Source organism: Coloeus monedula (assembly GCF_965178545.1).
Source record: "Coloeus monedula genome assembly, chromosome: 8".
Lineage (NCBI taxonomy): Eukaryota > Metazoa > Chordata > Aves > Passeriformes > Corvidae > Coloeus > Coloeus monedula.
The window spans coordinates 34,799,458-34,821,258 of record NC_138788.1 but is presented as its reverse complement, the minus strand read 5'-3'; positions in this window follow the sequence as shown (position 1 = coordinate 34,821,258).

Here is a 21,801-nt window from a genome sequence, read left to right as displayed (position 1 = left end):
TCTCTGCAAAAGCGCAGTGGTCTGTCGGAGAAAAGACTGAAACTGATCCCCAGGAAGTCCTCGTGGCCATACATTAGAGGAGTTTTGAGGCTGCTCTGAATTTTACCAAGCTGAAATTAATTTCTGGGTACTTTGAGCAAAGAGATTGAAGGAGAAGGTACAGTAGCATCTCCTCTGCATCCTCCTGCCACTGATTCAGTCCAGTTGCCTACACCTGGAAATAGATCACAATATTTCCCTAGGTCCCTACTGAGCATACCATGTCAAAATAATGTAGAAAATACATTTTTCTCTTTTATTCTCAATAAAGGTGCATCTCATTCATAGCTTATAGTGTACACAGACTGCCTTGTTCTAAGTTTTCAGCTTCTCTGCAAGAAATACAGTGGATCTCAGAGAGACATTTTGTGAAATCAAGTAAATAACCTATTGAGATCCTGTTAAGATCCTGTTACTAATTTTATACCATTTCTTTGTTGTGCTGTAACTTAGAATGGCATCTTCACAGGCAGCAAAACCTGCCTATCACCATAGTTTTAAAGGCAGATCCTGCCTTGATAAAATGGCTCCAAAGCAGCTGTTATGGTCTATCATGTAAATCCTTCTTGGTTTGTGGATTATTGACCCACTGGACTCTAATGGGAGTTCTTTGGAGATGTTCAATCTATTGTATCCATCCAGCTGCATCTCATGTGCCTCTTATTTGCCCTTTGCAGCTTTAGGGCTATTACGTGAGTCCAGTGGCTGACAATAAATGCAAATAATTCTTATAAATTATCAGATGCATAAATAGGAGAGTTAACCCCTTGTCTGCTTTTAGACCTGCAGTTTTGTGACTTTTTCTCTCTAGCCATGATCATGATTGTTTTTGACAGACACTTTGGCAGAAAGGAGGGAGAAAAGGCAGGAGCAGTTATTGATTTTTGTGAGACTCCAGCTTGGGAAGCATGAAATGGGAGGCAGTTCCTGGAAGGAAGGAGGTGAATGAAGCCACAAAGAAGCCAGCCCTTGTCTATCTCCTGCAGCCCTTCTGGGGATGGCAGCAAAATGGAACCATTTTATGTTCTTTGGCACTACAAAAAGTGGATCAGTTATTACAGAAACAGTTCAATGGGTCAGCAGAGAGGCAGAGAGAAGAAATTCTGGTGATAAAGTTGCTGGCCCACACCAAAGGGGTTGGGGGTTACTGAGCCCCCAAAACAGCAGCCAACCACCCATCGCTTGTCCTGGTCCCCTGGGTGTCCCCAGCTCCACTGCTCAGAGGAGTTGTGAGCCACCTATTCCTGCTTTTGGTCCTATAGCACAGGAAAAGGGGGGAATCACTAAAAAAATGAGTAATGTTTGGGCCATGAAATCATTGAAATCTGCATAAAGCAAAAAACTTCCCAGCAATCAAGGGGAGAGAGGATGGAGGCACCTCTGGGTTCATGGTGGGAAGTGATCATTTTTATACCCAGAAAGGAAATCTAGTTACATTTTTAAACATAACTACTGGGAATAGCTCTAGCTAAAATATTTTTTTTCTTGAGGCTTATTTATAGAGCATCCTCTCTGTCTGATGCAGCCTAAATTCTAGATGCCAGCAGAGCTTGAGTGTCACAAATAAGCACATACTGGAATGGTTCATATTTATGCCAATATATGTTAAAGAAGCCTTTATTTTCTTCTGAATATTACTCCCATTTTAAAGACTGACCAAAAAAACCCCAGAGAAATCACAGATGACTTCTCATTCATGAGGCATGATTTACCATGGCTGTAATTCTTGACCTACAATTTCTGCAGGACATTTTAGAGCTATCAAACAACAGAAAAAAAAGCAGTCCTGCACTTCTGGGGAATCAGTAGCAAAAGGGGTTTCCTCTAGAAATAAAGATCAAAACACAAACCACCTCACTGCATAAGAAATACAATTAAATTAACAATTATAATCTATCTTTAAAAAATACATTCAAACATTTAATTTGCATAGAAACAGGCAGTGCTACTCATTTTGAGACAAGAAAATCAAAAGTCATAGCTAGCAGCCACTCTTCTAAACCAGATTTTGAGCACAACCCCCCCAGGGCTGTTTCTACCAATTTTCCAATAAATCATGTAATGACTTTTAGAAAAGACAGATATTTAATTCTTGAATTAGAACTATAGGACCATAACCAAAGACTGACAGCTCTCTTATTCTGCCACACTCCCATACAAACCCTTTCAGCCAATTGGCTGTGAAATAATGCAATAATTAGGCAATTAGATATTTGGGAGAATGTAGAATGAAGCACTGAGCGCTGACCTTTATCACATAGATCAAAGTACACTGGAGGAATTGCCAAATATATCTTGTTTACAAGCCCTTCTCAATTTTCTTTTCATTTCAAAATTAAGAATTAGGGGCCATGCCTCCACAGCTACACATATATTTGCAGTTGATATTAGATACAGAGGACAAAAATCACATTTTTTTGTGCAGAGAAAGCAGCAGTTGTTTAATTGCTGGTTCTTGACTTGCACATAGTGATTTAAACTTGCAACCTATATTGTGTAGCAATGTGATAAACATTATAAACCAAATGTTCCCAAATAACTTTTCCACTATCATTAATGGTGCTACTTGGAAGAGTAAGGGAAAAAAAAAAATTAATTATAGGTAAAATCAGCAAGTTACAGAGATCATCTCTTCCTTGAGTCCTGGCAGAGGGGATCCCCAGTCAGTAGAGGGGAGTATCTCTGGGCACCCAAACTTACAAAGGTGTTTTGGGGTGGTTTTTTTACTCTTAATGGTGATAAGTATTACATGAGGCTGCTGAGGTGGGCTTGGCCTCCAAGTGAAAGGTATCCCTGCTCAGGGAAGGTTGGAAGTAGATGATCTTTAAGGTCCCTTCCAACCCAAACCATCCTACTCATAAATCTGAATAAATAATTTGAAATAAGGCTGCAAGAACATTCAGGAAGAAGGAAGAGCTTAACAGGTAAATTAGCTAAAATTCATGTAGTTCAGCCATAGGAGAGCTGAGGACCCTCTCTGTTGACCAAAACCTCAACCATATCCCAGGGAGAGCTTGGGCACAACATTTCCATGGTTTCTATATCAGCATCAAGCCAGGGAAGGCAGGTTTTTGTAGGAAAATGCAGGCACTGGATCTAAACAAGTGAGGGAAATCTTCAGAGTGTAGTGACATGAGCTGTCAAAGGAGGAAAGAAGAGCACTGCAAAACTTGTTTCCTTTACTTCTACAGTGGTTGGAATTTATGCATTTAACTTTTGCCCTGAGTGGAAGGAGAAGAATTTGTACATTTTTCAATTAGTGGTGAGAAGTTTCAGATTGTCCCCGCTGATGGCATTTTGCTTGTCATCAGGGACCAAGAGCTAATCAGAAGGTGTTAGACAGAGCTTGCTCTTTAGTGGCAGTTCCCTCAAACGACTGAAACTGTGGAGAAAGTCCTTCCTAGTCTGTAAAAGTTACAGCATAAAATTTTTATGTCTTGCACAGCTGGAATCTGTGAACGTGGAAGTTCCCTCTGAGCAAGACATATAGTGAGATACAAAGTCTCTTTAATGCATAATTTGTGAGTGAAGCCAATTTTCTACTTTAAGTTGCATATTGTCTCTTTGGGGTTTTAAAAGAATATTCTGGCTCTAAAAGGAAGGAATGTGATTATCTGTCTGTAATCCTGTGGAAGACAAGGAAGGCTGGAAGGAGCAGATGCATTTCAAATATAACTATTTAAAATATAAACCTGGCATCAGGAATTACTCACAGCCCTTTCCACCTCCTTCCTCCACCCCTAAATAAAAATACAGTTACATTTGCAGTTAAGCAAGATCCTCTTACTTGAGGGTAGTGCTGCTGGAGCCTCCATGGTGCTACAGCAGCCTTTGGAAAATTAATCCCCTTGTGCAGAGGTGAATTTATAGGCTTGCATTAGTTAGAGATAGCTGAGATGTAAATAGCAATATTCAGATATAATTTGTGTAAATTTTTATCATATGCTGCCTTCTTATAATATTCAACAAGTAGCTGGAAGTAGCCAGTGGCATCCATGTGGCCAATAGCAATTTAAGAATTTTACTTACAAATATCACATTCTGCCTTTTGCCCTTCAAGACTTTTAAAATTAACACACTCCAGCATTTAAACAGCTAAGAATATACATATATCTGTGTCTACATATTTTTAGAGGTTAGGATTTGTATGAATATATAACAAAAATATTTTGTGTATTTATATAAATCTAAACTCAAAGCAGAACTTCCATAGTGTCCCCCCCATCCCAAGATTCTAAAGCCAAGAGGAGCTTGATGGGATTTGAATTAGGGTTTAAAACTTTCTTGAGAAGAGGAAAAATATGAGGTGTGAACAGCTCTGTAAGAAAAGCAAAATATTTACAAATGAAACTTTTCTTCTTTCATGCTCATCTGGGCTGCGTCTCTCTCCCCTGGGCATTTGGCTCATCTGGATGTCAAAGGAGTTGAAAGCCTCCCATCTTTTTGCATCATGGATGTGGGTTTTAAAAAGTATATCCCTCCAGATAACCCGTTTGAAGATCATGCATCGATCAGTTTGACCAGTTTTGCTCACTTAAATTCACATTAGAGCACAAAATGAGTGAAGACCAGATGTAAAAATACTCACCTATAAAAACCTCTCCCTTGTTGGCCTTCTAAGAGAAAAGCCATGGCCCTACACCATGGTGTTGTGACCAGATGTGTTGGTTAAGAGTAAATTCCAGTTGTAGATGAAATATGCACAGAGTCTTCTTGTTTTGATATCTGGTCAAAGAACTTTTTTAAACAAACTGAATAGAAGAGAAATTCTCATTATCCCATTTCATTGCTTGTTTGTTTCTGGGAGCAGACAGAATGGAAATCTCCAGGTATGCTCTAAGGGGAGAAGTTTTCATGGAGTTTTATTTACAGTCAGGATTTGAGGTTATGCCCAAATGTGAATGTAGTTCAAACTTAAGAAAATGAATTAAAAAGTTAACCCAATGTATCTCTGTACCTCGCATAGGCAGAGGCTGAGCTACCAAAAATACTTTCGTTTTTGATTAGTATCAGGATCACCATAAAATTAAATAAATCAAGTGAATAAGTCAGGAGAACGTATGCCCAATTTAAGCTAAACCTGCCATAAAAGCCCTTTTCCAGTATAGTACAAACAGCAAAATTATTGATTAACTTGTATTGCTCCACAAGAAGAACAAATTATTGCTGATTAAAGCCATGCAGGTGATAAAGGAACTTAACCAACAAAAGCTGGCAGCTTTAGGTTAGGAAACAGCTGTGTCCCTAATTATGCAGTCTGATTTATACTCTATTAAATCAGTATATAAGTAACCCATTTCTCTGAAAGCATTTAAACCTCTTATATTCCACCAAACACGGCAATTTTATTTGAAATAAATGTATCCAGCTCTTTTGGGAACATATGGTATATTTCTCTCTTATTAATAATTCAGTTCAAATGAGCAAAAATTAGTTGGTGCAGTTACAGCTGATTTTGTCCTGAAAAGATCTGCATTAATTTTAGACGTTTTGTAAATTGGGCTATTAAATAAAAGCATTATATGTGAATTACCCTTTAAATTTTAAGCAAGTTGGTAGTTTAATGGTATTTTCTAGTCAGATTCATTTTCGATCTGTAAAAAATTATAGTCATTACAGTAAGACAAATTTTTGAAACCTGCTACTTCCATCCAATTACGTATAGTGCTAATAAGTAAACTAAAAACTTTTATGCCTCATTCTATTTTGTCTTTTCTGTCAGGTGACAATTTCTCTCTTCACTTTCTCTTGTGTAAATAAGGAGCTGACCTCCAGCTTCCTCACAGATAAGATCCACCTCCAAATAACTGTGATTTCTGCTGCTCATCAGTGGAAGTTCTGCCAGTTGCTGTTCCCACACATCATTCCTGGTCCGTGGGTGTGAGTTCCCGGGCTGGCAGGGATATGCATCAGGGAATTAGGAGGAAAGCAAGTTCATATTTTGCATGAGGGAAATTTCAACGAGCTGCTGTGTGAGTCTGAGGTGATCACCAGCTCTCTGTGATGGATTCTCCTCTCCATGCCAGTGCATAACTTCTATCAGCATTAATGGGAGTTCATGAATCAGGAGGATGTGCCCCAGCAGCTTCCAGTTCTCCTTCCACTGCCATGGCCAAATTGGTTTAAAGATGTGCAGGTAAAGTGGGATATGATGTGAGGCAATGATATTCCCAGCTAACCACTTACTGAGCAAAAATGTCTTTAACTTTTCAAAGGACATCCAGAACCACAAACACATGTAGAGGGTACAAATTAACCTAGAACTGTGAAACCTGAGTCGATCTCTTGGCAGCTATTTTTAGTGGAGTCTTTGGATCCCTTCAGAAGGTCTGTGGTCTATGACGTGCTACCACCAATGAGTTCATTGCTAAACATCCTTATATTCCTGGTTTGCATTTGAGTCTAAGACAAGGAAGCTTAACTCCTTGATTTTATTAACAAATTTCGATGTTGGAGCCCATGGCATCTTCCAGCACACTGTGGAGTATCAAAGAGCAGCCTTTTCTTTCCTGTTGCCCTGTGTTTATTTGTGCAGTTTGGGTTAGTTTACCTACTAATTGCCCCCCCAATTAGCAGCTGCATATGCATATTAAAGAGAAGAGCCACTTAGATCTCCACATGTAGGATATACATATATCCTGAATATATCTATATATCTGGATATATATATATATCCAGAATATAATAGCATCAATCATTCTAATTTTAATAACTGCTTTGCTCACATATCTTCATCCACGTCTGCACCCTTTTTGTTATATTAGCTACCATTTTAGAAAGCTATCTAGCTTACTTACAGAGTTAAATTCAAATAGTCTAAAGGTTAATGTGAAACACTGGCAAGACATTACAAGCATAGCAGTATATTTTAAAGGCATTCAGCTGTTGGAATTACTGAGAACCAATGCACAGTGTGAGTCCCCATCTCTGCACCCACAAAGTTTACCAAAAAAATCCCTTGTCCTGCTTGACCATGATGTTCTCTATGCCCTGTCTCAGTGGCATTGTAGCTGTGATGGTGACCAGTCTCAAATATAAATCTCTGGGATTCTTTGGTTTATATGAACCCTCCCTAAATCAGATTCACATCTTGTTTGACCTCCAAGGTTATGCTGGTGGTGGTATCTCAAAACACTTATTTAGGTACAGACTTCAGAGCTGTGAGTTCAGGCACTCAGGGATGGCTTTGGCTGGGCACCCCTGGATCCTGCAGCCCTCTGACATCCCAGTCCAGGTGTCCTTCCAGCACCTGAGGACAACCCTGGAAGGGGCTGCTCAGGGGCTGCTTTCAGTGGGGGAAGTGGCAATGAAGGAGGTAGAGGAGGAAAATTGTCCAACCTGTAATGGGTACATTCATGTCCTGGTGGTCTCCTGTCACAGGACATGGCCCCACCGTGGTCCCACCCAGCAGGTCTGCCCCATAAAATCTGTATTATCACTAAGGGAGAGCCAGTGAAGAGACTGAGTCCAGCACCCTGTGTGGTTTCTGCTGTTTTATCTAAACTTGCTCCCACTGAGAAAGCTCTACTTTTACAGCATTCTGAATATGACAACAAAAATTGTCTTTGCTGGATGTTTCCACTCATTAAGCAGCTAATTAAATTAAAAAGTTTCAGAAATTTTTTGAGTGCAATGAAGAAAATCCTTGTCATGGGCAAGAACAACAGCTCTGCCTCTGCTGCCAAGTTCATAGATCAAGGGGAATAATTCCAAGCTCCAATTTAGGAGTTGTATTTTTTCTTGAAAAAAAAATAAAGCAGGGAGATTTCCATAAAATGCAGGGAGAATGCACATATTTATCTTATTTTGGAAAACTTACAACCCTTGAATGAAAGAAAGACATCTGGCATGCAATTCCACCCAAACCAGCTGCACTGGGTGTTGAAATCCACTGACAGGTACTTTTTCCTTTTTTTTCCCTTGAACTGAGCAGGCTGTATTTTTCCACTGTGCACTAAAAGCTCCTTGCAGTGTTCCAGACTTATTTTCCATGGCACAGTCCCTGCTCACGGTGCAAGGCAAAGGCAAGTGGGCAGATAACATCAGACTGTGCTGTTTGACTCACTCTCAGGTCACAGCCAGTGCCATTGGTTGTGCAGATGGCACCATTTGCTGTTTCCCTCCAAGAGGACTTTCTGCTCTATATGACTTTTATCGGGATATTTATATGAGCACCTGTAATGCGTGTGGGTGAAAGGGAAGAACACATCATCTTATCTCTTCCACACCTTAGCTGTCCTCCTCCTGCCACTGCTTCCCCCTGATATCCCCTGCCTCTATAGCCCACTCAGACAGAAATCCTCAGGTTAATAATGGCAAGTGCTGATAAGATGAAAAAGGCAATAAAGTGTGTTCAAAGGGGCACTCTTTGATCTTCCAGCAATATTCCACTTCCACTGATCCTCAGCACTGTCAATACTTTAATGACACAAACAACCTGGCCCAGAGGGTGCAAAGCTGGCAGAGCTCCATCACTTTAACTCTCAGCCTGATCATTGCAAACAAAACCCAAGTAAATGTGGCATTTTCACCTCTGCTGAGTTTGGTGAGCAATAGATCAAGATCCATGCTCTTTTCAGTAAAGTGATTTATTTGGTTCAAGTCAAATATCCTCAGTGTCTTCCTAGTCCTTCAGTAGAAAAATTGTGTTTAAACTATATTTTGGTTTCTCTTGTATTTTAACCTTTATTGCACTGGAAAAACAAGTAATTTAATAACGAAACATATTATTACAAATATTTAATAAAAAATATATATTCCTGCAAATAAGAGATAAGTTGCTCCCATGGGCTGGGCACGTGTAGCTGGGCAAGTCTTCCCTTTGTTAGGCTGCTTCTCCACGATCTTTCCAGTGCTGGGGGGCGTGGGATGTGTCTGATCCCACACAAGGAGAGGTTGCACCTGGCTGGATTGGTGGCAGTCCCCAGGTCACTGCCAGGTCACCCAGGCCGTGGTACCTGGTGGGGCAACATCTCACCTGCACCTCCATCCCCACCCACACAACCACTGGTGAGAACTTCTCACAGGACCTTCCACTTTCTTTTCTTTGTGTTTCACTTTCCAAGGGAAGAAATTTCCTGTAACTTCATGTTTTCCATTGTGAGGATGTGTCAGGTCTGGTGAGAGTCTAATTGCCTCATTCTTAATTATCCTACATTCACCCTTTCCTCTGCCAGCTTCTCTCAGAAGAGCAAACACAGCTGAAGTGGGTGAGCAGGAGGAGAGCAGGATTTTCCCCAGAAAGAGAGATTTTTCTTCTGAAATAAAGATATCAGGCACTCGCTTTTATAGGAGTTAGATTATTAAGACCATTAAATCATTAAGACTTTGAAAGAATAAATCCTCAAAAATGTTAAGATATGCATGAGAAGAAGTAACCTTCCTCACATTCCCCATCATGCCCTGAAATTAGCTATATTATTCCCTTACAAGTTACTTTTTCCATAGCCTTTCTACCATTTACTTTGCAAGGCCTCACATTTTTTTCATCCGACTCACTGTCCCATCAATTAATGAATTCATTTTGGAAATATAAATAAATCTGTAACCAGCCCAAGCCTGTCCCTGGCAAAGGAAATTCCACTTTTACAGTCACGGCATCACCATAATTTGTGCCGAGATTTAGTGTAATAATTGAGAAAATAAAAGATATATTAGTGTATTTTTAAATGGGACAAATATTTTAAAATGTAAAATATTGTTAATGGACCCTAATTGCTGCATATTTCCCCTATGTTTTGCACCTACCACCAAATTGCCCCAAATGTAATTTAAGCTAATTAACAATGAGAAATCTGAAATATTTTTTAGAAGGATTTAAAAGGAAGTGAGAGCAGTATCACTAAACAATTAAACTGCACTTTTACGATGACACAGAATTTAGCAATGAGGATCCATATTTGTCTCCAAAATGCAATAGATTTGAAATAAACCCCATTCCATGTCAGGAAAAAAGCAAAGCCTGAATTGACAGTGCAGCAGAGAATTTATTTTTTGCCTTTTCTCCTTAGCTGAAGTTATTATCACAACTGCTAGAGAATTTGTGAGATTGGGAGATAAGAATCATTATGATCCATTGGGGACTCGTCAATCACAGCAAACTGCTACCAGAATCGAAATTGCATCTGCATTTGAATTAGCAACATTACTCGCCAATTTAGTTCAGAGTGAACATTTTTCCATTGAAGATGGAATTAAATTAGAAAATGAGTGAGTCTTTAATTTCCAGATTATAAATCACTGAAAATAATTCAACTCCTGTACCTTAAGGCCAATTACATTATCCTAAGCGACATTTTATCTCACAACCTTCCAAGTGATTTCATGATGGGGAACCATCACACAAATCAGTTTTGCTCTAGTAGCAAGAAATATATCTACCCACAGAGTTACACATAAAATACCAGGAACAGTTTTAATGCTGGAGCTTATTTTACATGAAATTTGATCATCTGTTTGATAGCATATTTGCCTGTATTAATGAACTGATGCATACACTAGAAATGGTCAGCTTAGGTGTCCAAATTAGATGGAAAATGTTAAAAGTTAGTACTATATTTAATTTTTGCTGCTACTATGTCTCAAATAACCTTAAAATAGTGCACAGTGGTACTTTGAGTATAAATAACAAAGATTTAAAGTCACTGGGTTAAAAAAGCATTTTATTTTTTCTCCTATGAGTGCAAAGACATCAATACCAAGAGAATTCAATGGAAACAAGAATTATTTAATTGTGGCAAAAAATAGAAAACTTGTTCATTGTTCTTATAGGAGAAATAAATTGTTCCTAAGTGCTATGTTTTTCTCTCTATTTTTTTTCCTCAACAAGCACAGAAGGCAGGACAGCAGCCTGCCACTTTCACTGCCCTAGGTCTCCATTAAAGAAGGCACAGCATTAAATCAGAGTGTCTGAGTGAAAGTGGGCACCTCTGCACGTGCATGTTTGCTGAATCCACGCCCACTGTGAGCTCCCACTCCCCACATTTCCAGCTCAGCCCTGTCAAGTCCAACAAATTCATTTTCAAAACATAGAGATCTTGGTTTCTCATCCTTGGGACATCCAAAATTTCCCGATGGGGTCGTGGTATCTTCTCACTCCTGACTCAGCAGCTTGAGGGTATTGAATCCAAATTCAAGCACAGGTTATCTCCTTGACCATCCCAGGGTTCCTTTTCTGCTCCCAAAACAAGGTGGATTTCACCTGGTTTGACCAGTTACCATTCAGGGCTGCTCAGAGTGAACAGGATTGTAAATGAGCAATTGCTCTTTCTATCTATGTGTTGATAGAACACAATTTGGCAATTGCACTCTTTCCTAGACAGAAAGCTACTGGTAGGTGATGGTCCTTCAAAGAGCAGATTAATTCTGCTATTTAACACCTTAGAGTCCCAGGAAAAATGTCCTGTGTACTCACAGAGATAGCAGCTCCTTTTTTAGGTGTTGTGTGGGCCAAAGGAAAACCCAGTCATGATATTGCTCAGAGATATGTCCTTCCCTTTTCTCTGAAAACTCTGATGACAAAGACTTAATTTTCTCACTGCTCTTTGATTCTGCTCCTCTTTGATCTCCTGAAACACTTCTGCATCTTGTCCATGGCTGGACTTTGCCATGCTGGTCACTGGTCGTTCTCCTCTCTCATTTGCTCTTCCTTCTGCATCCTCTTCAATGGACTGTTTCCTCTCTTCCTGCCATACCTGATCATTTTCTTCTCCCCTTCCTTTTCTGTTTTCACATTTCATTTTTGCCAGGATGCCAGAGAGAACCAGCTTAAACAATAGTCTGTGACCAGTCATGAATAAAAAATATGATTCTCATTGTTAGATATGTAAAATACATTTTATAGAGACCCAAATTAAATATATAAAATGGCAAATTCACTTTTTGTTAATTAGCCATCTGAGTGAAATTTAGCTTATTCTCATTGCTGATTACTATCTCTTAATTAGCTTTTTTTATTCCATCTAATTGTTCACTTCATGGAGTTGCATTTTATTAACCTCTCTTCTAAATATATGAATCTGTCCTTAAATTTCTTGAAATAGCAAATCATTATTTGTATGCACTACCATAAAATATAATGAAATATACCATAAAATACCAAAAATATATGCTGTGCTTATATTTTATAATGTAATTTTTCTTGCTGGATGCTGCCTGGCCACTCTTTGCCCTGTCAAGGATGCCTACGATTTGTATTTTCAAATCACCTTAGTACAATACTGAAATGCTATTCTGTTTTTCCCATGGACAACTACGATTCTTTTTGCCATGTCCTGGAACAAAAATAGATAAACCAAGGCTAAAGATAGGCTCCTATTTAGGACCTCTGAATTAACCCTTTAATTAGTAAAGTTGGATATTTAGCCAGCTAGACTTAGCCTGTGAAAGGTGATAAGTTGCAGGTGACAGATTGCACTGTCTATTTGATCTTGGTTAGGTAGCGTCAGTATCAGGCTTAGAGATATTAAATGGATAAACATCCTACATTTCTCATTTTTCAATTCATGTCAGCTATCCCCAGGTCACTATTGATGTCCAAAGTATTCAAACCAGAGCCCATCTGCAAAATCCTCCTGACACTGCCATCAAGAGGACCCAGAGCTGTGCATGAGGCACCAGCCAGGACTTTCTGTACAAAAACAACTCAAACTCCTGCTCCACTTCCAAGACCTCACCCTCAACGTCAATATTTGCATTTAAGTCCTCCTAAATGGCTCTGTGGGTGGATAAAAACCTTTCTCTTATTCAGGGAGACACAGACTGGTGTCTTCCCAGCAATGGGATGTCTTTTCACATTGGTGGGAGTGAACATGTCACCACCATCACCATTTTGGAGCTGGGATGGTGAAAATTTTGGGGTTTGACATTATCTCCTACCTCTCCCCTTTAAGTCTGGAGCCCTGCAAGTCCATTTCAAGCCTGTCCTGAAGCACTGAGAAGTGGACCCCTGCAATTTGAACCCCAGAGTCCCCTGAAGAGCAAAGTCCATCCATGTGATGGATTAAACCTTTTCTTTGAATCACAGAATCACAGAACCACCAGGTTGGAAGTGACCTTCAAGACCACCAAGTCCAACCCATGCCCTAACACCACCTTGGCTAAGCCATGGCACTGAGTGCCACATCCAATCTTTTTTTAAACACATCCAGGGATGGTGATTCCACCACCTCCCCAGGCAGATGATTCTAGAACTTTATCACTCTTTCAGTAAAAAACTGTAAAAAACTCTTTGTAAATGAAGATGTAGTCCCTTGGACAGATAATTTTCTGACAAAATGAATTGAACCATCTTTCTGTTATATTTAGCCTCTAATCCCCTATAAATGCATTTTTGACCAATCTTTTCGTTTTGTCATGGTCTACAGATTGTGCTTGGAATTTAGCAATGCCATAGTAATTGAAAACTGAATAAAATTTCCCACCTGGATTTGTTTGAGTTCTGTCCTGCAATACCTTTCTATTATTCTATTCATTTAACTTCTGCAAGGTAGCAAAATAACAATAAATATGTAATTGTTGCATTTAATTGAACTTATAACAAAAAGTTGCTGTTTCTCAAGGCATTTTGTACCCTTTGCTTCCAGCACATTTAATTATGTATGAACTCTTCAAAAAAGCCCTCTCAAATAATGTGAGTCGTGTTCTAGGAGAGAAGATTTAAAGATGATAAATGTTATTTAGAATCACTATGATATGATTCATATTGTGATGCGATTGGGAACAATATTAAAACCCACCAAGGCTATTATACCTAAATTTTTGTTTCAATTCATGCAATATTGCTGCTGCTTAATATGATTTCTATTTACTGCTTTCCATTGTTAGTGTTTTATTGAGGTTGTGTCGGCTTTATCAGGCTAATCTCTGCTGCAAACGGAGGTCAGCAGAGCCAAAGCACTGGCAAAAAACCTCTCTCCATTATATTCTACTTGGTATGAATTTACTCAAAAATCCTCCCTCTAATATAAACTCTTTTTCAGCATTCTTTGATTATAATATTTCTACCTGCTCAAGCCCTGACAGCTTGATATTTAAAAGCTATATAAACTCTCATAATCTAATTTTATATCCTTTTTATATAAAGAGGGACTGTGCCTCATGTAAAGTAACAGTGAATGTATTCATCAAAAGGTTTAAAATGGAGCAATCTTGGCCATCAATAAAAGCTTGGATTTCAGGTGTTTTAAATTACAACTTAAAAACATGCACGGCTACTCTTAATGGCAGTGACAATGAGTCATTAATTTGTGTTCTTCTGGTGTCAAGGGTGAGGCCAGTAATCCTGTCATGCCCTTGCTAGAATACAATTTGGCAAAACAGGATATTGTGGAAGCTTTATAAATCTTATATCTCTATTTCTCCTTGCACTGGTCTAGGGAATAATGAAAAAGAGTGGCACATAAATTTACCTACCAAATGGGGTGTGCTCTCTCTCCTGAATATCCACGCATAACTCCCGTTAACATTAGTATAAAATATACATGCCCAGCAGGAGGAAGGATAGAGTACCAGATATCCAGAGGTCTGGAATAGGAGCTGAACTATATTCCCTTTATTCCCTTTAGTAGCTGCCAATCCATCCCAGAACACAGGGATTCTTTTTTTTTCCAGTTTGAGTTAAGCATCCAACCTGAATCATTTGCATAAAAATAAGTACAGCCAAACTGAAAATAAACTGGACTTTAGAGAGAGTCTGAAATCCCTTTTTCTTTAAGATGTTAAGTTTACTTAGTTCCGGTCACAGTTTAAAATCAAAGAAACCCAATAAAAAAGACCAAAAAAAAACCCCCAAAAAACCAAAAAAAAACCCTCAAAGATATTTTTTGTAGTAAGTTTCTAAATATGTTATTGGAGAGGTGATTGAAATCTGACAAAAACCACAACGTTTTATAATAATGTCCTGCAGCAAAAGTATGGCACCAATAACTAAACAATACTTTATCACCTTTGCCACTCTCAACAGCTCCCATTAATACCGAGATCATAGTGTTAGGCCTTCTATTCCCCAGCTGACCATGTTAGTGACAGCCAGGGCTTAGGCAATGACATTGAAAAATATTTGTGGTGACACAGCCACAAATCACTGCGAGACGAGTTTAAAACTCAATATTCACTAAACTTGCATCTGTTCTTTTCATGTTAGAGCATCTACAACGCATTTGTTATAGGCTGAATTCCTCCAAGAACCCAAACATTGATGGAAAGTGATAAAAATTATTGGTTGGGAAAACTCGATAGGCAGAGGGGCCTTTGTCAAGTCATTTATTCATATGAAGTTATTGTCTGAGAAGGAACCACCTGCGACACCTGAGGAAGAGATGTCCTAAGATTAGTGGGTTTTCACATAAAATGCACCCAGTCCAGGAGCACAAGTACCTTTAAGTCAAATTTTCTAAACAGTCTCATCATACATGTATTGATTTTTATTTTCATCTCTCCCAGGGAACCTAAGGAGACGTTTGGCTACCTAATGATTGCCACGGGACATTGTCTGTTCCATATGGTCCAGATCCTCATCAAATGAGCTGTTTCCTGGGTATGGTGATGGGCAGATGGCCCAGATGCATGTCCATTCCTATATTTCAGCTTCAAACATCCTGCCTCGTCCTGAGAGCACACTGGACACATTTTTCCTGCTTTTCTTTTCACAGACCTGTGTTACTGAATCCCTTAGGCAGGGCACAGAAGCTCCTGAGGGTAGCAACGAACATCTGCACATCTTTAAACTGGCTGATCTGTTTAAATTAATTCCATAGTGGTGGCCTGCAGTTGGTAGTGACCTTCTGGCATTCCTCCCTTTAGGAAACTGTGAAGAAGAAGAGCACCAGCAGGGTCAGGAAGGCAGTAGGCAAGGGTTGGTGGACAAAAACCTCGTGAATAAACACTAAGGAAAGTTGCCTGTGGTGTTATCTTGTGATATCCCTAAGCCAGTGGGTGTAAAACAGGGAAATAGGAGAGCCCTGAGCTGCAGAAACTGTCCCAGACTCCATAATCTGCCTTGAGGAGCATCTCCTATGGCTGCCATCTGAATTCCAGGCAAAATGGACCATTGGTCAGAGTCTTCCAAGTTGTTAAGTGGAAAAAGTTGTTTCTAAGCTGTGCTATTGCTAAATTCTCTATTAAAATCCCATAATCAGTTTTCTTCTGACCCACACCCCAGGAGAGTAGATGACTTTCCTGACCGGGAATATGTTCAGAAATGGCAACTTTTTGGAGTGCATTGAAGAGAACTGCTCAAGGAGGAGAATCATTAATTCTTAACAGCAAGTTTTGCAGCATATTGAATGACACATTCTTACATTATATATTGATATATAACACACTAGTCCTCTGCCATGCTGACTAGAAGTTCATTTCCAACAAGGAATAGTTTATAGATAATGCAGCAGGTGAGGCACAGAGCCATAAAGCTCTGGCTTTTTCAGTGGTACCAAAATCTTTTGGAACTTCATTTTGGTTTGAGTGATGACTGTCTTGGATGTTGATATTAAGCAGAAGCAGCAATAAAGGTGTGCAATGCCAGTTCTGTCCCTGCTTCCCTGAGGCAGGAGGCACAGCCCAATAGACCTAAATTCAGAGGAACTGCAGGAAGTCAGACACTTGCCTGAGGATTAATCAAACTTCCTTGTTCAGAACTTTCTTGCTGCTTAGTGTGCCTTACTTTTGTTTCAGTTTCTAGTGTCTTACAGGTGTGTTAGTGGATTTTGCATTTGCCAGTCCTTATAACTGTAGTCATATGTAGTTTTTTATTGTGCTTATAACTAAAGTTCAAAAATCCAAATGTTGCTGTTTCCTTACTTTATACCCAAACCTGTAAAGCCACTTCAATATAACACACTTTCGCAAATAAATGTTTTTGTTCCCTTTTTGTGCCAAAGGAACCCCCAGTAAGTTCCACAATCCACAGTAGGTTCCAGCAGCCAGCTAGGCTTGTATATATGGATACATAAAGTTATTTCAGTGCTTCTCAGTCCCTTCACTAAGATCAAGTGCAGTGTCATTTCCCAGCTGGAAACTACATCTTGCCTTGCCTGCACTGTGATCCAGACATCTAATTGGCAATTCCACCAATTTCACAAAAGCCTCCAGCCCTTCCAAGCCTTTGTGAAATTTCTATAGGAGCTACCTGAAAAGTTCAGCCTTCTGTTAGCTTTACAATGAAACAGCCCAAATATTTTCGGTTGCCTATTTTGAGGAACAAACCTTCAGGTTTTCTCAGCTATGTAATAAAGCATTTGTTCCTTTGGCTTTCATTTAAAATCAAGACAAAAGACACATTTTTAGAGATGATATGAAATGAAATTCAAATGAGTGAGTACTTTTGGGAAAGAAGACCTTTAGTGCTTGAAATGCTTTGTTACAACTGAATAAACTAAATATGCTTAATATGAAAGGTAATGATGCGACTGATTGAATAGTTTGACATTACAGCACATGAAATATCATTAACAGGTTCACGGTGGTTTTATATCAATACCAAATCTCAGGATAAAATAAATGGAAATATGAAACTGCAGTGATTTGTCACTGGAGCCTTTCAGTGTCATTTAAGAAAATGTTTTCAGTGAAAGACTACTCAGCATGAGCTGGTGCAGCACAAGAAATTGCAGCCTTGTGTAAATTTGAGGTGAAGCCCAGTTAAACAATTTCAGATACCTGCAGCTCCTCTGTACCTGTGAGAGGACATGTCCCTATCAGCTCAGGTACCTTTGACTTCACTGGGCATCACCAATTCATACCTGCGGTGACCACTGCTGCCACATTTCAGGATGTGACTTCTTAACATAGCAAGCAAGAGATGGCTGTGAGCCCCCTGAGACTCCTTTTCTTCAGGCTGAGCCCCACCCAGCTCCCTCAGCTGCTCCTGCTGCTCCAGCCCCTTCCCCAGCTCTGCTGCCTTTCTTTGGATCTCCTGGCCGAGCAGTCCATGGATAGCCACCATGAGGATTGGCCTACAGGATAAAAACCCTTTGGAACTGGCATAGGTTGGTTCTCTCTCTCTCACCTCACAGAGGTGACAGAGGCAGAACTTCTGTTTTCACCCAGGGAACACAGATGCTCAAACCGTCTCCACCAGCACATTTGCCTGCATGGGACCACACAATGCTGAAGGCCAGCAAGTTGTCAGTCCATTTAATTCCACTTTCTCTCAGGAAATCTCTTTCTGACAGCTCTGTGTCATACTGGGAGCACTCACGTGCCCTATATATAACTTCCAGGTGCTGTTACCCCTCACCCTTCACAGGGATTTGGTTTCAAAGTGGAACCAAACACAGGAATATGCTATAAAATATTATTAGTCATCCAAGTCAGTCACCTCCATCTTCTATTTAAAATTGATGGCCAGGTGCAGATGCTGCCTACCATGGCTTCACTGACTATCACAGTTTTCTTGCCATCTTCAGATTTATGCTATTAGTAAATGACTACTGAAACACAATGTTTTTCTGATTGAGGAAACCACTGATAAAATCTGAGGCTGGTAAGAAGACAGAGAGTATGTAGATAACACTCCCAGCTTCTTGTGTTTTAATTTAGGAAGTTAATTTGATTGGATCTCGTTATGACTGAGGAATATTTTCATTTTCCTACACGGTAAATGAAGTGGTCACCGTTTGGAGTATTAGAGGATTTCATTTGGTCCTTTCAAAAAGCAAAATTAAAAATAAATAAGAAAACGCAATAATACATAAATAAATTTAAGTAAATTAATTATTGAGCAATGCAAGTCTGGTTTTGCAAGCATTGGGGAAAAGTATACCCTGGTTATGTGAATTTTTTATGCAATTTCAATATATAGCACTGACTGCCTTTTCTATTTGTATTTCTTATATTTGCAAGGATGAAAAAGAACAAGAATTAGGACCAACATCTCAAAATACCAATAGCCTACACATTCTTAAATTTTTTTTGCAAGTATCCAAATGGAAGGGTAGATTTTTTCACATTTTAAAGTAACCTCACAAATTTGCATGATAATAAAAGGGAGCAGAGGAAAATATATGCTATAATATGCTCATAACAGTGTATTTAATACAGATACACATTTTCTAAGTGTATTTGACAGCCAAGGCTTCTTTTTGGTAGGAAATTGCATAACATTTGAGCATAATGTTGTTTCCAAACCATAATATATGTATGAAAACATCGGGATTTGAAGGGACAAAAGCATCATCAACTTTTTAAATTTTACTCCCTCTCTCCCCAGGTGGCAGATTTTTAAAAAAATATTTCATTTTCATCGTTTCCAAATCAAAGGTTTTGGGTTCAAAATGGCATATTTCTTAATCGAAGTTATAGTGTGACAGAGATGTAAAATAAAAAACTGAATTGATTTCATGGCCCTTATTTGGTTTTTTATTGTTCATCTTACTGAAAACTTGAGGACCAAAGACTTTGTCTTTTCTTCTTCCAAAGCAAAATGTCTGTTTTCCCCTGCTATTTTCATGCATATGCTATTTTGAGGCACTTTAAAGGTGCTTCTTTTTGCTAAATCGTGAGAAGTTGCAGTTTCTGTTTAATTAAAGCTCAGAAGCCCTAATGTCATTCCACTGGGGAAAAAAAACGTAACAAGTTGTCACACGTGCACAGGATTAACGTGAAAAAGTGGTTGACTTTGTGTGTATCTTTTTTTGCTATTGTTACCTCTTTTCTTCAGTTTCTTTGGTAATTCTTAAAACTTCATAAGCTGCATTTATGTTAAGCTGTTCCTGATACGCTCCAATAAGTGTGCTTTAGACACATTGTTAACATAAGGCCAAATCTGTAATACAGCATGGACAATTAAGTGCACAATTTTTGTATAAATGCAAAATCCCTCACTGTGAATTATTTAATTAATGCTCTACAGTTCATTTAATAGCGCTCTTTCAAAGGCCATTTCACTCACAGAAAACTAATTTCATTCTTGGGGTTGATTTAATTAGATTGTATGATATATGGTATTGCTAATTCAGTGGCTCTCTTTGCAGTGTCTAGCCCGTTGCTCCTATTGTCGGCAATCTGTCAGCCCCATTTTTAACAGTATTGAAAAATTCAAGCTTTATTATTGCTCGCTCACTCTTTCTCTCCCATCAGGAGGAAAGTAATGAGCTTTTCTTCTTATGAGAGCAAGCAGAGAGTGTGGTGCCCTTAGCGCTTCAGGCAGCGAGCAGTATTAACAGCCTGATTCATGAGTTAAGTTTCTAACTGCCCGTGGCTATTAGCACTCAGTCCTTTGGCTGTCATTTAGTTAAAAAGACTCTTCGGTTAATTCACTCTTTTAATGAGACTGTGCTATTCAACTAATGTATTTTACTGTATGAAAGGTCACACCAGGAAGCAAAACAGATTGGAGGGAATGTAGCGGGAAGCCTGGCTGTCAAGAAACAGTTCAAGCCTCGCAGGCATTTCGCCGCCGCGGTGCCCGTAATAGGCCACGGAACTGATGGGCCAGCGCTCACCTCAACAGTTGAGCACCATAAATCACGGCTAAATAGAAAGCAGATTAATCAGAGCCACAGACAAAAAGAGCACGTGTTTCATTACCCATATAATCACTAACATGATTGCCAGACAAGCCAGGGGAGCCGTGCGCGGGGCTGACAAAACGCGGCGCGGCGGCGGGCGAGGGAGCCGGCTCCGCGGAGCTGTGGCCACTAAATCTTTTCATTAAGGAGCTGCTCCCCGAGACCTTCTTGTCCAAGGGCCGCTTGCTCGGAGGGTGGCGTGGGGGGAGTGGGAGAAAGGCAGGAATATAAAGGGTTGTGTTTTAGTGAGCAGGGTCAGAGGGGGCAGCGCAGGCTTTTCCCCGCCATAGCTCAGTTTGTACTTAATTCTCTGTGTCACCAGGGCTGGGAGAAGCACGTGGGAGATGGGATGACCCTCTTCTCTTCCTCCCATCTTTATATAAACCCCCAGCAAGCCAAACCCAGTCTGCTGCCCACATTTTCTGGTTCAACACGCCACCCGTTAGCTGTCCGGCACATGCCAAGTCCCAAAGGATGAGGGAACATCTCATTTTCATTTATTCCAAATTTCTCCGATGGCATTTCCATCTCATCTTCATTTATTCCGAGTTTCTCCAATGTCATTTCCTTACTGAACTCCCCCTCCTCGCTCGCACCCTTTACGTCATCGGGAATCGTGTGTAAGACACGTGTCTGCATCCCACGGCTTCTCCCAGCTGGGCTCCTGCAGGAAGGTATGGTTGGAAATCTGGTTTGCTTCAGCATCTCTGCTTGGGACGTCCAATTGAAAATGTTTTTCTGAATATTGCTCATTAATTTACGGAAGGAGAAAATGAGAAGAACCTCTGTTTTTAATGGCTTTGCATCTGTCGGCCAAGGCGTTAAACATCTGAATTACTGTGAGGGTATGTGTGTGTTTTGTTCATTTTAAATTAGTGTCGGGGGGAAAACTCCAGCACTTTAGGGGCAAAAGTATATTATTTTCTTAGAAACTGTAATTCCCTCAAACTATGGTAAACAAATCATTCTGATTTAAATTTCCCAGGCAACTTCCAAACAGGGAAACCGTATGTTTAATTACTAAACATCTGTTGCAAAGAATACCCCTCGCTTTTGCAGCACTAATATCACTGTATGAATTTTAAAATCTGTCAGCGAGGGATCACGAAAGCTTTGGGAGCAAAGAGCTGCTCACTTTAACCCCTGAACCAGATAATCTAACAGTAATCCATTCAAAACTAATCAAACATTTACAGAAACGCACCAGCGCTGAGGAAAACAATTCATCATCTTCATGTGCTCATTACACTTCCAA